Genomic DNA, 22,486 nt, shown 5'->3' on the forward strand with positions numbered 1-22,486 from the left:
CCATGGGTCCTTCCTGTCTGTACATTTCCCCAGTGTCCCATTGGGGAACATTCAGCCCCGGATCTCCTGCAGAAGCAGCGCTGTGGGGCCGGGAGGCGGAGTCTGGTGACCCTGTTGTTGGGCCTCTGATGTCACAATGGGAGATGACCCTCACTAAGCTCCAGCTGGAAACTGGGAAACGGCCAATAGGATTTCAACCTGGAGCCCGGCCGGTTAAAGGGGAGGGACAGGGAATCAGAGAAACATGTTCACAGGATGAGAGCAGGAGTGTGTTGTTTTAGAAATATTTTTATTGAGTTTCTGGCATACAAAAATATAGATATGAACAAACAGTGGGAGTTAAACAAGAGAAGTAAAACCAGAACTACTTAGATTTGTTTTGACTATTTACATAGATATATCACAGTTTCGCCTTCCTTTTCTTTTATTCCTTCCTTACAGTGTTTGCAGTGGCGACTGTGGTCCCCTGCGCTTCACTTCCCACCGGTTTTCGCTTTTCTTTTCTTCCCTTTGGTTGAGAGCAGCAATGTTTATAAATTGAAATGTTCACACCGTCACCATCAGTCCCGGTCTGTATCCCTGCAGCGATATCAGCTGATTTCTTCCATCTGCACTGAACCGATTCCCCTCCAGCCTGAAATAGATTAAAGATTAAACAGTAAATAACAGGAGACTGGAGTTAATGGGCCAAATGTTTTGGTCGTTGGATCGTCAGAGACCAGACAAATGAAGATGTTGCAAAGGGAGCCTGTGGATGTCCTGACACATGGGCCTGTGTGGGAACTGCCCCAGATGTATAAACTTATGTTGGTAAATGCCCCTGCTGCCCAGGACCCTGTGTGAATGTCCCTGACCCCGAGATCGAGTCAGAGACTTTGGACAAATCCGCAGGACGTGCCTAGATAGTTACCCAGAAATGTTAGTGTAAAACCAGAGTTATTCCACAAGCGAGTCCCCAACAAGCCCAACTCATCACCATACTGCCCCTCCCCAATCCACCTTGCTGACCAAACTTCATCCTCATTCCCCCAACCACTTCCTTGACCAATTCTGAGTAAACCCTCCAGACTTGACAACACCCTCAGACTAGCTTGTGACCAGACTACATTGCTGACTCTACCTCTTTACGCTCCAACCTGACCTACAACACACCCATCAACCCCCCACCACCCAACTATCTCCCAACTGCCCTCGCGATCACTAGATTAACCACCCAAGCTGATACAACTCAGCCACTCCCCAACTAAGCACTCACCCACTTGCCTTCCTCGCTCAACCCAAACTAACATTATTAAAAGGCCAACATTACCATATAGCAGGTAGTGATCTAGAATCACAGAATACTACAGTGCAGAAGAGATCCTTCAGCCCATCGAGTCTGCACCAATGCATGAAAGGTCCTGACCTGCCCAGCTAATCTCACTTGCCAGCACTTGGCCCAATTAGGGTTTTCCCTCCGACAGAGTTCTCCAGGGTCACGGTGCTGAAGATCCCACAAGAAATATTCAGTATTTTCAGGTTGGGAAAATCTTTGCGGACAGCAGCAATCCGCTTATCATTGCCGCTGCTTGGAAGATTCAGGCCAATTTATATCTTTAAAAAAACATTTATATTTTAATTAATACACTAAAAATTTAACAAACACTCACCTCATCATCTCCAGATTCTTGCTGGTCAGTATGAGATCACGGAGAGCAGGGACAGATTGGTCTGTGAAGAGGTTTTCTCCCAGGCTCAGACTCTTCAGTGACTGGTTTATACGGAGAGCAGAGGTGAGAGAGCCAACACAAGAATCTGTGAAATAGTTCATATCCAGCCTGGGATCGGAGGAGAAAAATAACAAGAATCAGGGTAAACCCTCGGTGTTTTAAAGAATACCATTAATAATGGGACTGCCGGTGGTGGTATTGGATGCACACAGGTTGGTTCCTGCTTGAATGTCCCTTTTACCCTAACTTGGGGAATTTCGGCGGAAAAGTTGTGCGGAGAGTGGAGGGGCAATAGTTCTCCCCTGGATGGGCATGTCTGCGGGTTATCAAACTCGACGGAAGACTGAGAGCCCTGGCTAAAGAGCTGGAGGAGACTCATGGTGCAGCATCAATTGTAAAAATGGTGGCGGGGGGAGGGTCGTTGCCGACTGGAAAGCTGCCAATGGAGCAGTTGATGAGGTTCCTTAAGGACAAATCACGGCAGGAAATGCAGGGTGACTGGTGGAAGGTGATTGAGGGGACTTCACTGGACTTTGGAATGGGTGGAGGAGCCTGCACGTGCAGTGGGCAATGATCCAAGAGGTGGAGAAGGTGGTGTCCGACCAGAGTGACCAGATTGTGTTGCTGGAAGTGGAGATGGCGATCCTGGGGGACATGTGGAAGATGCTGTGAGCAAAGGTGGAGCACCAGGAAAACAGTGACAGGCGGCAAATTCTGCGGATTGTAGAGGGTGCAATGGGCTACGTCACCAGGTTGGTGGACAAGGCCCCAGAGACATAAGCCAAGAGCGGGAGAGCTGCAGTGACTGTGTATATGCACAAGTTCCGGTAGAAGGAAAAGATACTGAGGTGGGCCAGAGCGCAGCGGGGTTACTACTGGGAAGAAAACCGAATCCGGATTTATCAGCACATTGGTGCTGAGCTGGTCAAGAGATGGGCGAGGTTCAACAAGGCTAAGGCAGTGTTGCACCGACACCGGATTCAGTTTGGGGTGTTGTGCCCAGCCAAACTTTGGTCACTTTCCAGGGCCGAGAATATTACTTTGGGACGCCGGCGGAGGCGAATTACTTTATTAAGGAACATAAGCTGAGCAGGGCTGAAAGAGGAACCTGGGTGGAATTGTGACTCTGTTAAATTAAGTTACATGTTCTTATTTGTCGATTGGGAAAGATTGTTATGGGGGTGGTTACAGCCCCCTTTTCTTTGTATTTTTGTATTGAAGTTAAATTTGTGTTTTTTTCTTTCCGGAGAGGGGCCCTTCGGTGCTGTGGGTATAATGTTTGATTGTATTGCACACTGTTTGTTGTGCTGTGTACAGTGCATGGGGGGGGGGGGGGTTGTTGTGGGTCAGGGTGGGGCGCTGGGGTGATTTCAGAATGTTCTGTATGAGGGCCATTTTGGGGTTATGTTTCTTGTGTTAGGATGTGTGCGAGGTACTGGGGGAGGGGCCGGGAGGGGGACTGGAGAGAAGCAACAAGAGGTGTGGGAGAGATGGATAGAGAGATGGTGACGGGTGGGTCTTTGGGTTCTGGCCTTCAGGTAGGAGATTCCACGCTAGCAAGAAATGCTAGTGAACGGAAGTTAGCCAGTGTGAGGGTGGGGAGTGAGGCAATGCAGCAATTAGGTAGGGTGAGTTTGACCTTAGGTGGTGCGCGGGAGGGCCATCTTGGGTGGGCCTGATTCAGAGTGTGGATGGGAGCGAAGCCCAAGTGTGATGATGGCGAACTCTATGGGGGAAGGGAGGTAGATGCCTCCGGTGAGAATCCTGTGGAATCCCATGGGTTAAATGGTCATTTAAATGGTCCCGGGTGTTCGCGCACTTGAAAAGTTGTAGGGCAGAGGTGATTTTCCTGCAGGAGACGCATCTCCAGTTGAAAGATCAGATGAGGCTGAGGAAGGGGTGGGTGGGGCAAATGTTCCATTCGGGATTTTTACTTGAAGTGGAGGCGGGGGATGCCATACTGGTGAATAAGTAAACGGGGGCTAGTGGAAGTGTGGAACCTGGGAGGGGAGGTTTGTGATAATGAATGGGGTGCTAGTGGGGACTTCGATGGTATTGGTGAACGTGTATATGCCTAATTGGGACGACGCTGCATTCATGAAGAGGCGGTTAGGAGCAATCCTGGACTCGGACCTTTGGACTCTCACCAGCTAATTATTGGCACGGCAGGGGGGTGGGGGGGGGGGGGGGGAGGAGGAGAGAGAGAGAGAGAGAGAGAGAGAGAGAGAGAGAGAGAGAGAAGGGGGGGGGATGTGATTTTAATTCTGTATTGGAGCAGAGGGTGGATAGGTCGACCTCTAAGTCGATGGGGAAGTCAAGAATGCCACAAGAGCTGGGAGGGTTTGTGAAGACGATGGGGATGGTGGATCCGTGGAGGTTTGAGCACTTGGGAGGGATATTCCTTCTTCCCGCATGTGAATAGGGTATATCCCTGGATTGACTTTTGTGGTGAACAGCGTCGAGGGGAATCCTTCAGGTGAAGGCGGGGGTATCCGTTGTCCCCGCTGGCGAATGAGCCCTTGGCGATGGCACCTCGGGCCTCGGCTGAGTAGCGGGGGATTGAGAAGGGGAGGCAGGGAGCATTGAGTGTCGTCGTATCCCGGTTGATGTTTGTGATGAGGCCATTAGAAAGCATGGGCAGATTCAAGGGATTACTGGAGGGGTTTGGGGCCTTCTCAAGCTATAAATTGAATGTAGGGAAAAGCGAGGTGTTCCTGGTGAATGCTTCAGGACGTGGGGGGCGATACTGGGGGCTCTTCTATTTAAGGTGGCAAGGGAGAGATTCCAGTATCTGGGGATCCAAGTAACGCATGAGTGGGCCACGATGCATAGGTGAAACATGACGGGGTTGGTGGAGGAGGTCAAGGGGGACCTTAAGCGGTTGGATACTCTGCACCTGACATTCGCAGGGAGGGTACTGGTGGTAATGAACATGCTGCTAAGATTCATGTTTGTGTTTGTCCCTCGCAATTTTCCTCCCCAAGGCCTTTCTCCGAACATTGCTCATAAATCCCTACAGTGCAGAAGGAGCCATTCGGCCCATGGAGTCTGCACCAACCCTATCGAGGCCACTGCCTCCAACCTATCCTCGTAACCCCACCTAATCTTTTGAACACTAACGGACAGTTTAACCTGGCCAATCGACCTACCCTGTACATCTTTAGCGTGCAGGAGGAAACCTATACACAAACTCCAGTCACACAGTCATCCAAAGTTGGAACTGAACCCGGGTCCCTGGCGCTGTGGGGCAACTATGCTAGTCACTATGCCATTGTGCCAACTGATGCGTTAATCTCAGAATTTGCATGGGCAGGAAGTGTGCCGAAGGTTAAGAGGCACACTTCTGCAAAGGCAGAGGTGGGAAGGGGAGCTGGTTGCTCCCGAATTTGTTGCATTATTATTGGGCAGTGAATGTGGAAAAGGTGAGATAATGGGGGATTGGCGCAGACAGATTGGTTAGAAGAGGAGTCTTGTTTGTGAGGAGATGAGTTTGAGGGCCCTAGTGATGGCCCCGCTGCCATTCGCCCCGAGGCAGTCCACGAGTAGTCCGGTGGAGCCGTCCATAAAAACTTGGAACCAGCTGAGGAGGCTCTTTAAAGTGGGGCACATGTCGATGATGACTCCACTGTGTGGGAATCATAAGTTTAGGCTGGGGGAAAGAGCTGTACAGGAGATGGAGGGAGGAAGGGCCAGTGCAGATCAGGGACAAGTTTATGGAGGGCAAGTTTGCTGGGCTAGACGAACTACGGGAGAAGTTTGAGGTACCATGGGGGAGTGAGTTCCGATACTGGCAGGTGAGGGACTGTGTGTGAAAGGAGCGGCGTTCATTCCCTCAGGTACCAGAATACACTTTGGGGAAAATGTTGTTCCCGGATGAAGGGGCGGGATTGGGGATATATGAGTGGTTGGGAGAGCAGGGTCCGACCTTAGTGAGAAGGATCAGGCGGAATTGGGAAGGGGGCTTTGGTGCGAAGTTATGCGCCGACTGAACCCAACCTCCTTCTGCGCAAGGATGAGTCTTATAAATTTAAGGCGTTGCATAGGGTCCACATAACTCGGGTCTGGATGAGTGGGTTTTCCCCCAGAGGTAGTGGTCAGGTGCGAGAGGAGTGGGAGGGGGCCGGCGAACAATGCCCATATGTTCTCGGGGTGTGAGGAGTTGGAAAACTTTTGGGAGGCGGTGTTTAGGAACCGATCGAGGATTGTGGGGTTTGAGATTAAGCCAGACCCTATGGTGGCAATCTTTAGCGTATCAGAGGTGCTGGAGCTGCTGGAGGTGAAGGGGCTGATGAAGTGGCCTTTGCCTCTGATTGCCCGCCAACGGATACTTTTGCATTGGAGGTCGGCCACGCCACTGGGGGGCACGACATGGTTGGGAGATTTGTATGAGTTTCGCAGGTTGGACAAAATCAAATTTGCCTTAAGGGAGGGTCGGAGAAGGGCTTTGAGGTATGGCAGAGGCCGTTCGTTGCTATATTTGAGGAGCTGTTTGTCACTGTGGAGTGGGGGGGTCATAAAAGAGAGTAAATGGGGAAAAACGTACAACTGTTGGATGTTCAGGCTGTGTTACTATATTTAACATGTTTGGAATAAAATATATATTTTTTAAACTAATAACAATAATAATGTACAGTATGAGACATTCAAAAAGCACAACTTGCATTTATATAGTAGGAACAAACACTATTAATGCGGTAAATAAAATATACTGGAAATACTCAGCATGTCAGGCAAATATTTGTGAAGAGAGAAACATAGTTAAAGTTTGAACTTTCATTAGAACCGGGAAATAGCAGTGAATTGACAGGTTTAAGCAATGGTGTTTTGGGGTGGGCGGGGTTTCTGGAGCCAAGGATAGAACAAAATGGAATTGCAGGAGTGATTAAATAATAAAATGGATGGGGCAAGACAAAAGCACAACATCCCCCTGTCCTTACCCTGAGTCACTGCGGAGGGGCATGGGATGGTCAGCATTGACGAATGTGATATAAAATAGTTACTTTAGAGATATTAGTTAATGTAATGTAGAAATAAGCCACTTTGATTCTGGCAAGTAGAGACAAAGGATTTTAGACCGCATGGAAAAAGCAGGAAGAGGTGTGTCTATGAGAGTGATGCTGCATTGATAGGGGCCGGAGAAAGGGATTGGAAGTGAGCCAATCAGAATAGATCAAACAAGTCAGGAGGGACATAGGATGACCTATGGGTGTCGAGTATGTGAAACTTGATGCCATTTGAATGTATGAGTACTGATCTCTTTGTCTGGGACCTTCACTTAGTTCCCGGGGCTGCAGAAAGCAACATGTTATCTGTATCACTGTGGACTAGGTAGCTTGCAAGCTGAATAAAATAACTTCTTTTTACTTGCAAATCCATCTCGACTTTTATTGAGGCCAGACTGACGGATAAAGAAATTTGGGAATCAACAGCATGAGGACTGGAGCTTTTAGTAGTGGGGCTGAAGATAATGGCTGTGATTTTAGCAGAAGCTATGAAGGTAGAAGGCAGATGAAGGATTGCTCCCTAATTCACTGATGGCTCCTGGAGTTGCTCCTCCAGGCTGCTTGGGGTTGATGAATGTGATATGAAATAGTTAGTTTAAATATTAGTTACAGTAATGTAGATGTAGGGCAGTTTAATTCTAGTGAGTTCACAAAAGACAAAGCACAAAGGATTTCAGAAAAGCATGGCAAGGAAGGGGGGAGGGATGTCTGGTAGAGCATGGGAAAAGGATGCTGGGTAACAAGAGGCCCAGGGTTAAGGAATGAGAAGTGAGCCAATTAGTATGTATGGCCAGGTCAGGAGGGGTATAGGATGACCTATGGGAATCTGTATGTGAAACTTGATGCCATTTGAATGTATTTTGCAGATCCCTTTGTCTCGGACCTCATTCGTTTCCAAGGGGTCCAGGAGACTGGTTCTGTGTTCTGTGTCCCTGAGAAGCGAGTCAGACTTGCAAGTTGGTTAAAAATAAATACTACTATGCCGACAAATCCATCTCGAGTTTTATTGAGGCCAGACTGACGGGTAAAGAATTCAACATTTGTCAGGGTTAGAGGGAGGCTCTGTTCCCTCAGGACGATAGGAGAAGATCAGTCCCATCAAATCAAATCTGGATGGATGTTGTTGAGGTGAGCAGTCATGGGGCAGGTGGTTGCAGAATGGCAAAAGGATCAATGCCACAATATGTTCTGAAAAGGTGAGTGAAGCACACATGTGTGAGCCACCTGAATTCAGAAGATTATGTGGAAGTTGTAGAAAGGTCATCCACACCCAGCCACTGGCAATGCCTGGACCACAGTATTGACTGTCATAGACACGTCAGCCTCTCTGTGGAGGATCCTGATCAGTCAGAGTTCACTCCTGCAAGGAGACACCTCTGTGGAGACATGACGAACATCAGCATTGGCTTGACTGTGTCTTTGATGGACGAGTAACAATGGAAACTTATGTCCCTGCAGAAGAGAGCACACATTGTTAGGGAAGCCAGTGAGGATGGTTGCATCCAAATACGCTGATCTAATTCAGCAGCTTTGCTGCGCTATATCCCTATCCCTTGAAGGTTTTTTTACATGTAGAAATCAATCTGTCCCAGTCTTGAACATAGTAAATGATTGAGCCTTCATAGCCTTCTGAGGTGGAGAATTTCAAAGATTCACTGAAAAGGAATTCTTCCTCATCTCAGTGGCCTGCCCCTCATTCTGAAACTGTGTTCGTCGTTCCAGAACCCTCCATCCCCCACAAGCCGCAGGAAGCATCCTTCCTGCCTGTCGAACTCTTAGAATTTTGTATGAATAGGGCAGCACGGTGGCCCTGTGGTTAGCACTGCTGCCTTACGCGCGAGATCCCAGGGTTTATCCCGGCCCTGGGTCACTGTCCGTGTGGAGTTTGAAATTTCTCCCCATGTTTGCGAGGGTCTCACCCCCACAACCCAAAGATGTGCAGACTAGATGGATTAGCCACGCTAAATTTGCCCCTTAACTGGAAAAAATGAATTGCGTACTCTAAATTTATGAAAAACTAAATTTTGTATGAATGAGATCACTTCTCATTCTTCTTAACTCCAGTCTAGTTAATCATTTGTCATAGGACAGTCCCTCCATCCCAGGAATTAATCTAGTAAAGCTTAGTATATCTTTCTTTAGGTAAGGAGACCAAAACTGCGCAATACTGCAGGCACGGTCTCATCAGTGCTCTGTATAAATGCAGTAAGGCATGTTTACTCCCAGACTCAAATCCGCAGGAAACTACAAAAGGTCGTGAATGTAGCTCAGTCCATCACACAAACCAGCCTCCAATCCATTGACCCTATCTATAATTCCCGCTGCCTCGGAAAGGCAGCCAGCATAATTAAGCACCCCACGCACCCCGGACATAATCTCTTCCACCTTCTTCCGTCAGGAAAAAGATACCAAAGTTTGAGGTGACTCAAGAACAGCTTCTTCCCTGCTGCCATCAGACTTTTGAATGGACCTACCTCATATTAAGTTGATCTTTTCTCTACACCTTGTTGTAACTGTAACATTATATTCTGCAATACATGTGACAATAATAAATCAAATCAAAATCCTCTTGTAGGAAAGGCCAACTATTTGCCTTGCTCAACCTGCATAATAGCTCCAAGTGACTCATGAATACAGACATCAAAGTACTGTTGAAGATCAGCACTTTCCCAGCCCCTCAATATTTAAGAAGCACTCTATTTGTTTTTCCTATCAAAGTGGACCTCAAATTTCTCCAGTGCCCCAGAACTGAAACCCACTTCCCCCACACCAGTCTTTAAGCCACTTACCTGGCATCATCACTGGGGAAAGTGGGGGCTTTGGGACGGCCTACACCTGAACTTTGCTGGGACCAAACCGCATAATTGGGGAAGTAGAGAGGGCTTTAAACTAAATAGAGGAGGCCGGTTCTGTAGAGGTGATGTGTAGGTTTACAAAGAAAATAGGATATGACAGCATTGCAAGGCAGCTGTTTAGGTTATCATATCCAGAGTGTGACAGGAAGGGGCACATTGTACAAACATAATAAAACAGCAACAAGTAGGGTCACAAGGCAAAGTTAATGGTTCTTTACTTAAATGCACAAAGCATTCAGCACAAAACAAATGAATTAACCGTACAAATTGTGGTTAATGGGTATGATCTTATAGCCATTCCAAAGACTTTATTACAGGGAGATCAAAACTGGCAACTAAATATCCAGCGGTATGAAACTTTTCATATGGACAGGCAGGAAGGAAAGAATGGTGGAGTAGTTTTGTTAGTTTGAGATGGAATAAGTACGATGGCAAGAAATGACCTTGCATCAGAAGATGTAAAATCCATATGGGTGCAGGGAAGAAATAACAATGGGAAGTTGACACTGATGGGAGTAGTCTATCGGCCCCAAACTGTAGATATACTATAGGGTGGAGAATAAATCAGGAGATCCGAGGGAATGTAAACAAAGGCAGTACTTTAATGGGTAACTTTAATCTTCAGGTGGATTGGCAAAATCAAATTGGCAGAAGAAGCCATGAGGAAGAATTCAGTGTGTATTCGGGATAGTTTCCCAGAACAATATGTCGTGGATCCAACCAGGGATCAGGCTATATTTGATAAATGTGCAATGAGGCAGGTTTAATAAACAATCTGAGTATATGATCCCCTTGGAAGCAGCGACCATAACATGGTAGAATTTAGCATTCAACATGAGTGAGAAACTTATTTAGAAAGAATGTGCTACACTTAAATGAGGGTAATTAAAAAGTAATAACGGAAAAGCTGGCTGGAGTGGATTGGGAAAGGGGTTTAGCAGGAAAGATGGTCGATGAAATGAATGAAAAATGAAATGAGTTGAGCAGCAATAGCAGACATTTTTGACTCACAACAAAAATATACCCAGAGAGGAAGAAGGATTCTTGGAAGGGATAAATCAACCATGGTTAACCAAGGACGTGAAGGATAGTATTAAACTGAAAGTAAAAACATATAACGTGGCAAAGATTAGTGGTAAACCAGAGGATTGGAAAAGGTTTAAAACTAACAAAAGATGACCAAAAAATTAATAAAATGGGAGAAAACAAACTATGGGTGTAAACCTGCAACAATATAAAACAGAGAAGAGTTTATTTAAATATATAAAAAGATAAAGGCCAAAGTGAACAAACAGTCGTTAGAGAATGATGCTGGGGAAATGATAACGGGGAACCAGAAAATAGCCGAGGAGTTGAAAAAAATACTTTGCGTCAGTCTTCATGATAGAATAACATTCCAAAAATAAATAATCGAGGGGCAGAAATGGGAGAGGAGATAAATATAACAATCACTAATGGGGCTAAAGGCTGATAAGTCCCTTGGACCTGATGGGTTGCATCACAGGATATTAAAGAAAATGATTCGATAAAATAGAAGATAAAATCTTCCAAAAATCCTTAAATTCTGGCAAAGTTCCAGAGGAGTGGGAAACTGCCAAAGTAAGACCTTTCGGGAGACAAAAAAACAAGTAGCTATAGGCCTTAGCTTAACTTGTCATTGGGAAAATGTTAGAGTCTATTATAAAGGATGTAATAGCAAAGGATTTAGAAATACATAATATAATCAAGCAGAGTCAGCATGGCCTCATGAAGGGAAAAATCATGCCTGACAAATTAAGATTTTGTTTTTGAGGTGGTAACGAACGGGTAGATGAAGGGGAACCAGAAAATATAATATACTTGGGTTTCCAAAACACATTCTCAGAACCCATGGTGTTTGGGTCCAATACGAGGGGATTGGATAACGGGTAGTAAACAGAGTTGGAAACAGAGAGTTGGGATAAGAGCAGCATTTTCAGTGCAGTGCCACAGGGATCCGTGCTGGTTCCACAATATATATTAAAGACTTGGACGAGGGAAATTTCCCAAATTTACAGATGACGCAAAATAGGTGGGAAGGCAAATGGTGAGGCTTTCATAGAGTCTAAAGAGGGATATAGACAGGTGAGCTGAGTGGCAGATGGAATATAATGTGGGAAAATGAGAAGTTATGCACTTTTGTATGTATGGTAGGCAGAATAAAGGAGCTGAATATTACTTAAATACGGAAAGACTGCAGAAAACTGCAGCACATAATCACAAAAAAGTTAGCATGCAAGTTCGGCAGGTAATTGGGAACGCAAATGGAATGTTGGCCTTTATTTCAAAGGAGATGGAGTATAAAAATAGGAACGTCCTGCGAAAAGTATACAAGGCACTAATTAAGACCACAGTTGGAATACTGTGAACAATTTTAGTCCCCTTGTTGGAGGAAAGATATACCTACATTGGAGGCAGTCCAGAGAAGGTTTACTAAGTTGATCCCAGATATGGAGGGATTTCCTTATGAGGAGATTGACCTGTGCTCATTGGAGTTTAGAAGAATGAGAGGTGACATCATTGAGACACATAGGATACTCAGGGGGCTTGACAGGCTAGATGCTGAGAGGATGAACTGGGCAGCGTGGTGGCACAGTGGCAAGCACTGCTGCCTTACAGCGACAGAGACCCGGGTTTGATTCCGACCTCGCGTGCCTGTCAGTGTGGAGTTTGCACATTCTCGGTGTTTCTGCGTGGGTTTCCTCCAGGTAGTTCGGTTTCCTCCCACAATTCAAAGATGTGCAGGTTAGGTGCATGGGCCATGCTAAATTGCTCCCCAGTGTCTAGAGTTACAAGGGTAGGTAGGGTGCTCTTTCGGATGGTCAGTACAAACTTGATGGGCCAAATGGCCTCCTTCTGCACTGGAGAGATTCTAAGATGTTTCCTCTTGTGGGAGAGTCCCTCTTCAAGAGGGAATCATCAAAGAGCAAGGCGTCGCCCATAAGACAGAGACGAGGAGAAATTTCTTCTGAGGGTAGTGAATCTTTGGAATTCTTTACCACAGAGAGCTGTAGAGGCTCAGTCGTCAAGTATGTTCACGGCAGAGATAGACATTTTTATTCAGTCAGGGAATTAAGGGTTATGGGGATAAGCTGGGAAAGTGGAGCTGAGGATTATATCAGATCAGCCATGATCTCAATGAATGGTGGAGCAGACTCGATGGCCTACTTTTACTTCTACATCTATGGTCTTCTCGTATATCATGACTCAGTTTTCTGTCTGATGACCGTAGAGCCATAGAAAAGTTACAGTACAGAAAGAGACTAATCAGTCCATAGTGTCTGCCAGGTTTAAAAAAAAGAATAAAAACTAGCCGATCATTATGATCCCACTTTCCAGCACCTGGTCCATTGCCTTGCACGTTACAGCACTTCAGATGATGCAGGTACTTTTTAAATGAGGTGAGCATTTCAGCCTCAACTGCCAATTCAGGCAGTGAATTCCATGTGCCTCTGGGTGGAAAAGGCTTTCCTCATGTTCTCTCTAATCCTTGCACCAATTACCTTAAATCTATGCCCCCCCCCCTCCCCCGGTTGTTGACCACTTAACTAGAGGAAAAGGTATTTTTTGTTTACTCTATCTATGCCCCTCATATTTTTGTACACCTCAATTAGATCCCTCAGCCTCATCTGATCCAAGGAAAACAACCCTTGCCTATCCAATCTTTTCTCATGGCTGTAATTTTCAAGCCCTGGCAACATTCTTGTAAATTACCTCTGCAATGATGTCCTTCCTGTGATGTGGTGACTAGAACTGTATAGAAGACTCGTGCTGCAGCCTAACCAGCATTTTATGCAGTTCAGATATTGGGGGCAGGATTCTCTCACCACGGGGCCACTCAGATTTGAATTCAGGATCTTCTGTTTATTACACAGTCGCTTTAACCACTTCAGACAGTAGCCACATAAATATTTCTGAATCACTGCTGCTCTGCTTTCCAACTTTTGATGATTCGCACACCAGAACACCCAGACCCTTCTGTACCGTGTGACAGTCTGCAGTCTCTCACCATTAACATAATATCCGGTTGTCCATTCTTCCTGCCAAACTGGACAGGTTCACATTTTCTCACCTGTCAACTTTTTGTCCATTCACTTCACCTATCTAAATCCTCCTGACAACTTATTTTCCTATCTTTGTGTCATCAGGATGGGTTGAGCGGCCATACCAAATAACCCGTGGCCCGCCAGTGCGTTCTAACCTACTCCTGGAAGGGCCCAGGGGCCTGTGGGGGCGGGGGGGGATCTGACCCCGGGGGGGTGGGGGGGGATGGGGGGCACAGGAGGGGGGGTGGCTTGGCCCGCGATTGGGGCCCACCAGTTAGCGGGCTGGGGGCTTCCTTTCCTTTTAGCCGGCCCATGTAGCCCTACGCCATGTTGTGTCGGTGCCAGCGCGGAGAAGGGAGCCACTGCGCATGCGCGCGTTGGCGCTGGTGCCACTGCGCATGCGCAGACCCCGCGGCACCCAGTTGACACCAGGATCGGCAGCTGGAGCAGCGTGGGTCTCTTCAATGCCTTGCTGGCCCCCTGTAGGGGCCAGAATTGCTGATCCTGAGGCCCTGTTGATGCCGTCGGGAAACGTGCTTTCTAGCTCTGCAGAGGGTTCTATTTTTATTAAATTGGGGCACCCTTTAAAATGGCTCCCTGCCCACCCTGCCACCGTGTTGTCGTGGTAACTGTCCCTTAACTTCCTTTTTCCTGAGATCCCAACAATATGGTGTAAGAAGCCGCCCTTGAGGCCGACAGCTTCTACCGTTTTTTCTGCCCCCCGTGTCGCTGTCTAAAAATGAGAAAATTCTGCTCCAAGTATTTGTCTACTTTCCCTCCCATTTCCTAATTTTCCTTTAAAGATTTTCCTGACTCCACTTGCAATGAGAACACATTTGTTTTTGCTAATTTCTTCCCTTTTACATATCCGAGGAAGCTTTTGACACCCATATTTACATTATTGTCGCAAGTTTACTTATATTCAACTTTTTCTTGGTCCTCCGTTGCAGAATTCTGAAATGTTTTCTGTTCTTAGACTTACCATTTATTTTGGTAATTTATACACTTTCCTTTGATGTAACATAATCCTTCATTTCTTGCATTAGCCACATTTGGAATAGACTCCACTGAGATTTGAATTCAGGATCTTGTGTTTATTACACAGTCGCTTTAACCACTTCAGACAGTAGTCACATAAACATTTCTGAATCACTGCTGCTCTGCTTTCCAACTTTTGATGATTCACACACCAGAACACCCAGACCCTTCTGTACCGTGTGACAGTCTGCAGTCTCTCGCCATTAACATAATATCCGGTTTTCCATTCTTCCTGCCAAACTGGACAGGTTCACATTTTCTCACCTGTCAACTTTTTGTCCATTCACTTCACCTATCTAAATCCTCTTGACAACTTATTTTCCTATCTTTGTGTCATCAGGAAATGTATCTACTATACATTCAGTTCCAATCAAAGTCATGTACACCGATAGCAAATAGTTCAGGCCCAACACTGACTGCTGAGGCACTTCACTACCAGTTTCTCAACCCAAAACTGACCCATTTATCCTGACTCTCTGCTTGTTGTCAATTCACAAATCCTCTACCAAAGCTGCTGTGTCACCCCCTGCACTGAGTTCTTAACTCATATAGTAACCGTTTATGCAACACCTTATCCAATTCCTTCTGGAAATCCAGGTACATCACATCTACAGGTTCCCCATTATCTATCCTCATGTTAATTTATCAAATAAATTATTCAAACATGATTTTCCTTTCACAAAACTATGTTGACTCTGCTTGATTGTTATAATTTCCTAAAGTCTTGCTATTACCACCTTAATAATCAAGCCTAGCATTTCCCCCGAGACAGAAGTTTATAGTTTCTTGCTTTATGTCTCCCTCTTTTCTTGAATTGAGGTGTAACCTTTGCAATTTTACAGTCCACTGGTTTCTTTACTGGGTTCAAAACTCTGTCCAAATATGATCTACCACTAAACTTTACAGAATTAATACTTTTTCTTTCAATTTGATGCTATCCTTAACTTCCTTAGCTAGCCATGGATGGTGCATCCTTCTCCATTGGAATATGTCTTTGCTGCAATTATAAAGTGCCTGCTTAAATGTCTGTTACTGTTTCTCGACTGTCCCAACATTTAAGCTTGTTTCCCAGTTCACTTTAGACGTCTTCTGTCCTCATACCCTTTTAATTGCTTTTATTTAAGTTGAAGACACTAGACATTGACCCAGACTTCTCACCCTCAAGTGAAGGTGATTTCTCTTACACTATGATTACCACTGCACAGAGACACCTTTACTATGAGGCCATTATTAATCCAGGTCTAAAATACGCTGTTCTGTGATTTGGACTAGAACATACTTTTCCAAGAAATTGTCTTGAATACATTCTATGAACTCATCCCCCAGTTGATCTTTGAAAATTTGATTCATCCAATCTATATGAAGATTAAAATCATCTGTGATTATTGCAATACTTTCCTATTTCATTCTGTATATTGTCTGAAATTGTGACGAGAGTTAGGGGATTATAAATGACTCCGACAAGTGACCTCTTAGCTCAGCGAATTCTTATGTCTACCGAAACTGATTCTTCATCTTGATAGTTTGAAGTAAGGTCACCTCTTATTTTTGTACTGCCATCTGTTAGAAAGAGAGAGACTCCTCCACCTTTTCCTAGCTTCCTCTCCTTCCAATCACTTTCATCTATTTACTCTTCCCTTTCTTGCAAATCAAAGGCTGCTGTGATCAGGGAAGAGCCATACACCTCTGAGGGGGAGGAGAGCACCTCAGATGGTGCACCATCACATTATTCCCCACACACTCGACACAGATTTGTGATCTGGCATCCCTTTGCTTAAGGATCAGACAAAGAAAGAACTGGAGTCAGAGTAAATGTCGTTCTTTTTAAATTAATAACTGACAGTGGTGTTTATTCTATTATACTAATACAAACGCTCAATAATATCTTGTTGAATATTCAGTTATTATAAATACAAACTCTAGAATCTGGTACTTACTCCAGTTTCTGTATTTTGCTGTCCGGATTTGTCAGAGCCACAGACAGTAGTTTCATTCCTGAATCTCCCAGTTTATTATTACCCACATTCAGATCCGTCAATGACTGGTTTATACCGAGAGCGGAGGAGAGATCACCGGCACAAGAGTCTGTGAGAGTGTTATTATACAGCCTGGATATCAAAAAGAAATATAAAAGAAATCAGGGTAACGTCCAGTGTTTTTCAGAATACCATTAGTAACAATAATAATGCACTGGGTGGAACTCAAATAACTACAATTTATACAGAAGGCAAAATATTACTGATGGTGTAAATCCGAAATATAAATAGAATATGATGGAAATAGTCAGGTCAGACAGTATCTGTGAAGAGAGAAACAGAGTTAGTACTTCAAACTGATGAGGTTTTAATCGAACCGGGTAATAGTAGCACATTAAATTGTTTTAAGTGACAGAGAAATGGAGATCGAGTCACAAGGATGGACCATGCGATGGCTGGTGGATCCAGAATGGAGTTTTATGATGGGGCTGAAAACGATGTGAGAAAATGTTTTTCCACACATCGACAGTGGTTTGGGTCTGAATTCACTGCCTGGCAGTGAGATGGAGGCAGCGGAATCAAGGCATTCAAGAGGGCAGAAGATGATTATTTGAATAAGAACAACGTGCAAGGTTACGGGGAAAAAGAGGGAGAACGGCACTGAGTCATAATGCTGAATTGGAGAACCGATGCAGGTGTGATGGGTCGAATGGCCTGATGCATTGTAACAATTCTATGGTGATAATGGCTGGGATTTTACCGATATTTAGACTGGAAGTTGGTGGTGATGTAGTGTGGACAGGGTGAGGTAATCCAGCCATGCTCTACAAAGGGCTATTAGTGTCTCTCACCAATAGAGAGCAAAATCATGGAGCAACGGGAGGTGGTGGGACTCCATGAACTACCATCGCCAGAATTAAACCCTAAACATTAGCGTTAAGTGAGTTCTCCCAGTGAGCCAGAGAAGACACAGCCAGAGTGAGACAGAACCAAGAGTGAGTTTGGGAATTTGAATCTAGGTGGGAATTCGAAGCTGGGTGGGGAGGAGGTGCCTTTTATCCCTGGTAAGTGAATGGTAAGTAGTGCTTCTGTTATCTTTTTCTTTTCATTCGTATATTTATTTATTTTTTCCTTCATTGTTTATTTATTTATTTTTGGGGGAAATTGTAATTGTTGAAGTTAACCGAAGGTTTAAGACATGGCAGGAGATCTCAGACCCGTGTCATGCTCCTTGTGCGCAATGTGGGAGCTCAGGGACACGTCCACTGTCCCTGGCTCCTTCACGTGCAAGAAGTGTGTCCAGTTGCAGCTCCTGTTAGACCGCTTGACGGCTTTGGAGCTGCGGATGGACTCACTTTGGAGCATCCGCGATGCTGAGGATGTCGTGGATAGCACGTTTAGCGAGTTGGTCACATCGCAGGTGAAAGGTACTGAGGGAGATAGAAAATGGCTAACCAAAAGACAGAGCAAGAGTAGGAAGGCAGTGCAGGTGTCCTCTGCGGTCATCTCCCTGCAAAACAGATATACCGCTTTGGATACTGTTGAGGGAGATGGCTCACCAGGGGAAGGCAGCAGCAGCCAGGTTCATGGCACCGTGGCTGGCTCTGCTACGCAGCTGGGCAGGAAGAATAATGGCAGGGCTATAGTGATAGGGGACTCAATTGTAAGGGGAATAGACAGGCGGTTCTGCGGACGCAATAGAGACTCCAGGATGGTATGTTGCCTCCCTGGTGCAAGGGTCAAGGATGTCTCGGAGCGGCTGCAGGACATCTGGGGGGGGGGGGGGGGGGGGGGGGGGGGGGTGAACAGCCAGCTGTTGTGGTGCACATAGGCACCAACGATATAGGTAAAAAACAGAACGAGGTCCTACAAGTTGAATTGAGGGAGTTAGGAGTTCAACTAAAAAGTAGGACCTCAAAGGTAGTAATCTCAGGATTGCTACCAGTGCCACGAGCTAGTCAGAGTAGGAATGTCAGGATAGAGAGGATGAACGCGTGGCTCGAGAGATGGTGCAAGAGGGAGGGATTCAAATTCCTAGGACATTGGAACCGGTTCTGGGGGAGGTGGGACCAGTACAAACCGGACGGTCTGCATCTGGGAAGGACTGGAACCGATGTCCTAGGGGGGTGTTTGCTAGAGCTGTTGGGGAGAGTTTGAACTAATGTGGCAGGGGGATGGGAACCGATGCAGGAAGTTGAAAGGCAGTAAAAGAGGGACAAAAACAAAAGGCAGTAAGGGGGAGAGTGTAAGGCAGAGAAGCCATAGTCAAAAATCAAAAAGGGCGACAGTACAAGGTACAGTGACTGAGGGGAGCTCAGTGAATCGGACCAGGAATACTAAAAGAAATAAAACGGGAAGTGAAAACTTTAATGGTAAGCGACGCGGCAGGTTGTCACATGAAGATATGGGTTCAACGACAAGGAAAATTAGGAGAAAGGTTAAGAGGAAATATAACTTAGGAGAGGTTACTGATCGAGGTGTTAAGATTCAGAACAGAGGTAAAAAAGCCAACATAAGTGTACTTTACCTGAATGCTCGTAGTATTCGGAATAAGGTAAATGAGTTGATGGCGCAAATCATCGTAAATGACTATGATTTAGTGGCCATTACTGAAACATGGTTAAAGGATGGTCACGACTGGGAGTTAAATATCCGAGGGTATCAAACTATTCGGAAGGACAGAGTGGATGGTAAGGGAGGTGGTGTAGCTCTGTTATTTAAGGATGACATCCGGGCAACAGTAAGGGATGACATCGGTGCTATGGAGGATAAGGTTGAATCCATTTGGGTGGAAATCAGGAATAATAAGGCGAAAAAGTCACTGATAGGAGTAATCTATAGGCCACCAAATAGTAACATGTGGTGGGGCAGGCAATAAACAAAGAAATAACTGATGCATGTAGAAATGGTACAGCAGTTATCATGGGGGATTTTAATCTACATGTCGATTGGTTTAACCAGGTCGGTCAAGGCAGCCTTGAGGAGGAGTTTATAGAATGTATCCGCGATAGTTTCCTAGAACAGTATGTAATGGAACCTACGAGGGAACAAGCGGTCCTAGATCTGGTCCTGTGTAATGAGACAGGATTGATTCAGGATCTCATAGTTAGGGATCCTCTCGGAAGGAGCGATCACAATATGGTGGAATTTAAAATACAGATGGAGAGTGAGAAGGTAAAATCAAGCACTAGTGTTTTGTGCTTACACAAAGGAGATTACAATGGGATGAGAGAAAAACTAGCTAAGGTAGACTGGGAGCAAAGACTTTATGGTGAAACAGTTGAGGAACAGTGGAGAACCTTCCAAGCGATTTTTCACAGTGCTCAGCAAAGGTTTATACCAACAAAAAGGAAGGACGGTAAAAAGAGGGAAAATCGACCGTGGATATCTAAGGAAATAAGGGAGAGTATCAAATTGAAGGAAAAAACATACAAAGTAGCAAAGATCAGTGGGAGACTAGAGGACTGGGAAATCTTTAGGGGGCAACAGAAAGCTACTAAAAAAGCTATAAAGAAGAGTAAGATAGATTATGTGAGTAAACTTGCTCAGAATATAAAAACAGACAGTAAAAGTTTCTACAAATACATAAAACAAAAAAGAATGGCTAAGGTAAATATTGGTCCTTGAGAGGATGAGAAGGGAGATTTAATAATGGGAGACGAGGAAATGGCTGAGGAACTGAACAGGTTTTTTGGGTCGGTCTTCACAGTGGAAGACACAAATAACATGCCAGTGACTGATGAAAATGAGGCTATGACAGGCGAGGACCTTGAGAGGATTGTTATCACCAAGGAGGTCGTGATGGACAAGCTAATGGGGCTAAAGGTAGACAAGTCTCTTGGACCTGATGGAATGCATCCCAGAGTGCTAAAAGAGATGGCTAGGGAAATTGCAAGTGCACTCGTGATAATTTACCAAAATTCACTAGACTCTGGGGTGGTCCCGGCGGATTGGAAATTAGCAAACGTGACACTACTGTTTAAAAAAGGAGTTAGGCAAAAAGCGGGTAATTATAGGCCAGTGAGCTTAACTTCGGTAGTAGGGAAGATGCTGGAATCTATCATCAAGGAAGAAATCTGGATGGAAATTGTCCCATTGGGCAGACGCAACATGGGTTCATAAAGGGCAGGTCGTGCCTAACTAATTTAGTGGAATTTTTTGAGGACATTACCAGTGCGGTAGATAATGGAAAGCCAATGGATGTGGTATATCTGGATTTTCAGAAAGCCTTTGACAAGGTGCCACACAAAAGGTTGCCGCAGGAGATAAAGATGCATGGCATTAAGGGGAAAGTAGTAGCATGGATAGAGGATTGGTTAATTAATAGAAAGCAAAGAGTGGGGATTAATGGGTGTTTCTCTGGTTGGCAATTAGTAGCTAGTGGTGTCCCTCAGGGATCAGTGTTGGGCCCACAACTGTTCACAATTTACATAGATGATTTGGCGTTGGGGACCAAGGGCAATGTGTCCAAGTTTGCAGACGACACTAAGATAAGTGGTAAAGCAAAACGTGCAGAGGATACTGGAAGTCTGCAGAGGGATTTGGATAGGCTAAGTGAATGGGCTAGGGTCTGGCAGATGGAATACAATGTTGACAAATGTGAGGTTATCCATTTTGGTAGGAATAACAGCAAAAGGGATTATTATTTAAATGATAAAATATTAAAACATGCTGCTGTGCAGAGAGACCTGGGTGTGCTAGTGCATGAGTCGCAAAAAGTTGGTTTACAGGTGATTAAGAAGGCAAATGGAATTTTGTCCTTCATTGCTAGAGGGATGGAGTTTAAGACTAGGGAGGTTATGCTGCAATTGTATAAGGTGTTAGTGAGGCCACACCTGGAGTAGTGTGTTCAGTTTTGGTCTCCTTACTTGAGAAAGGACGTACTGGCACTGGAGGGTGTGCAGAGGAGATTCACTAGGTTAATCCCAGAGCTGAAGGGGTTGGATTACGAGGAGAGGTTGAGTAGACTGGGACTGTACTCGTTGGAATTTAAAAGGATGAGGGGGGATCTTATAGAAACATAAGATTATGAAGGGAATAGATAGGATAGATGCGGGCAGGTTGTTTCCACTGGCGGGTGAAAGCAGAACTAGGGGGCTTAGCCTCAAAATAAGGGGAAGTAGATTTAGGACTGAGTTTAGGAGGAACTTCTTCACCCAAAGCGTTGTGAATCTATGGAATTCCTTGCCCAGTGAAGCAGGAGAGGCGCCTTCATTAAATGTTTTTAAGATAAAGATAGATAGTTTTTTGAAGAATAAAGGGATTAAGGGTTATGGTGTTCAGGCCGGAAAGTGGAGCTGAGTCCACAAAAGATCAGCCATGATCTCATTGAATGGTGGAGCAGGCTCAAGGGGCCAGGTGGCCTACTCCTGCTCCTAGTTCTTATGTTCTTATGTTATTCTACATCACACTGTAGCCACCAAAGCAACTGAGCTAACCAACTGCGCACTATTGCCAGAGCTGGCCAATTAATGTCTGACAGATGAGGGGAAGCCATCCACTCAGGCAGCACAGGCAGAATCACACAATTGTGACAGAGCTGAAGGAGGCCATTTTGCCCATGGTGGCTGCATTGGCTCTCTGAATGAGCAATTCACTAAGTATCATTCCCCTGCCTTCTTCTGAAACCCTGCACATTCTTCCTTTTCATCTCATTGCCTTTGGATCAGAGAGAGAAATAACAGTAATCAGTGAAAATGCAGTTTTTGGTCCAAAACCTCATTTCGCTGGAATGCCGGACTTGGGGGGAACCCCAAAGATGCACAAGAGGATTCCGGGAAGACCCACGCAAGGAAAACATGACAATTGCCCTGGAAGTTGAAAGTTCTGTTGGGCAATTAC

The 22,486-nt window shown here is 45.3% G+C and overlaps 1 pseudogene; it reads right to left on the minus strand.

Annotated features, from left to right (window-relative positions):
• Positions 1–277: 277 nt before the first annotated feature.
• LOC140410256 (NACHT, LRR and PYD domains-containing protein 3-like) overlaps positions 278–22,486 on the minus strand; it is a 143,132-nt pseudogene continuing 120,923 nt past the window's right edge.

This window comes from Scyliorhinus torazame, chromosome 4, assembly GCF_047496885.1.
Source record: "Scyliorhinus torazame isolate Kashiwa2021f chromosome 4, sScyTor2.1, whole genome shotgun sequence".
Taxonomy (NCBI): Eukaryota; Metazoa; Chordata; class Chondrichthyes; order Carcharhiniformes; family Scyliorhinidae; genus Scyliorhinus; species Scyliorhinus torazame.